This window comes from Penaeus monodon, chromosome 9 (genome assembly GCF_015228065.2).
Source record: "Penaeus monodon isolate SGIC_2016 chromosome 9, NSTDA_Pmon_1, whole genome shotgun sequence".
NCBI lineage: Eukaryota > Metazoa > Arthropoda > Malacostraca > Decapoda > Penaeidae > Penaeus > Penaeus monodon.
In genome coordinates this window covers 7,833,581-7,835,636 of record NC_051394.1, presented here as the reverse complement: position 1 = coordinate 7,835,636, position 2,056 = coordinate 7,833,581, and positions in this window count along the sequence as shown.

The following is a 2,056-nucleotide window of genomic DNA, read 5'->3' as shown; positions in this document are numbered from 1 at the left end:
CGTATAATATAGGAGTATTTTGTAAGGGAATAGGTTAATACAGAACCAACAGGAATGTGTAAAGACAAGTTAGTAGGTATCAGTTTTATTGTTTTTTGTGTGGTGCTAATATTGGTGCCCATAATTTAAGCCGCAGATGTGAAATTTGTTTATACTACCAGATTGTGATATTAGAATGAAGATTTTGACGAAACCTATGCCTTGGCCCGGATAGGATGTGACTTTGACGAATCCTAGCTTAGAGTTAGTAGAGTAACTGTTAGGATTGATGATGATTGTTGTTCCTTATAAATGGGTGATGAGGACACCAGGATATATAGACCCAGGACATTCTGTATGAATGTTAGTCTGACTTTATATTGTGACTTTTATACTTGAGATTTAGATATATTCGACTTCTATAGAACAAAAATTTATAGGAATTAGGTTAAGGGTGTAAGAATAAGGTCTAAACCCGAAGGTCCCCACTCAGTTGGATATGGCTAAATGTGAACCCAGTTGAGCACTTGGCTAGAGTATGTAATACTTCATGATGCAATCGGTGCAAGGTTAGAAACAATTAAAAATATCCCTGATTCTCTATAGGGCTGGGGAAGTTGATGTGAGTTCCTGCAACAGATAGGGCCTGTCAATGTGTAAAGATTAGATCCTCTGGCTGCATTTTGGTAGAGTGACCCAGTATTGTCTGATAGTACGATACAAAATTTGTATGGAACTTTGTATACAATCTAGTGATATGTCTACCCTCCTCGAGCATGAGAATGTGTAACAATTCTGAATACAGCAGAACAGGAGCGGACAAGACATTTGTATTTTTATATTGATATTGACTGATAATTAGAATTGTGAATCTTGATAATGGTAGTATACTTGATGAAATGTTTCCTAATTTTGTTTCCTATACTTGGTTCGACGAATTTTTGGTCTCCCCTAACCCCAAAGGCGTGTAATGAGCACTAAGTCATGAAGTAAGAATGACCCAAAAATTCGTCTGTGACCACCCTTTGTATACCTCACTTACTTGGTCTTTACTCATATGTTAATTATGTATACCTCATTTAATTAGTCTTTAGCTGGTAAGATAATTAGTACTTAAATAATTATTTAGAAAGATGATATTTTATTTTCTTAGAAAGATGATACTTTATTTTACTATTTTTGTATCAGGTGCTATATACGTTTATACATTATTATACTAAGATAAAGAAACAGTGTAAATATGCGAGTCTACCCTACAAAGTTCAGTTTTCTTTGTTTCCCCCACAAGGCATTCTCTTTAATTAGAGGGTACGCAGTTATATTTCACTGTTGCTTATTATATTAAGGTTATATAATGGATATTTTAATGAAGAAACCAATATATATTCATTTTGTTTCTTGAGAAATTTATTTAAGTTCCGGTATTATGTATGTATGATTAAGACGAAACAATATGCTTGTAATATATGTGATCTGAGTAGATGTTAAAATGTTAAGAATATACAATGCTAAACCCTGATATTAGAGTCATAACCAGAGAGAGAGAGAGAAACGAAACAAGTGCCTGGTAGATGCTCGAAAGAGCTAGTGGCTGACACGTGGCACTTGGATACCATTCAGATGTCTCTCTGTTATTATTGAGGATTTAAAACCCATTCAAGGAGTAAGTGTTATTGAAGTTTATAATAGAATAATACTATCTATGCTAAAATGAGTGTTTCATAAATATAATATAATGTATAAATATAAAACTACTCAGATCGTATATAATGGCATGAATCTATGCAATTTGTTTGTTTGTCAAAAGTAGTTATGTTCCTACAAGAAATTAGTTATATTGAACCTTTTATTGTTTTATCATTCCTAAAATAGAACCATTGTTTCTCTTTTTTTTAGGAATGGGTTTTGTGTTTTTGTTTCTGTTTTGTGGTGTTTGCTCCTGAGAAGTCCTTGGAGAGATCCACCAGATTGTAAAGCAGATGCCATCCTTAGGAATCCTCTGAACTGATACAGGATAGAAATGAAGGAATTTGAGGAAAGTCTGTACAGCCAAAGGATTCAGGAAGGAAGACATAAA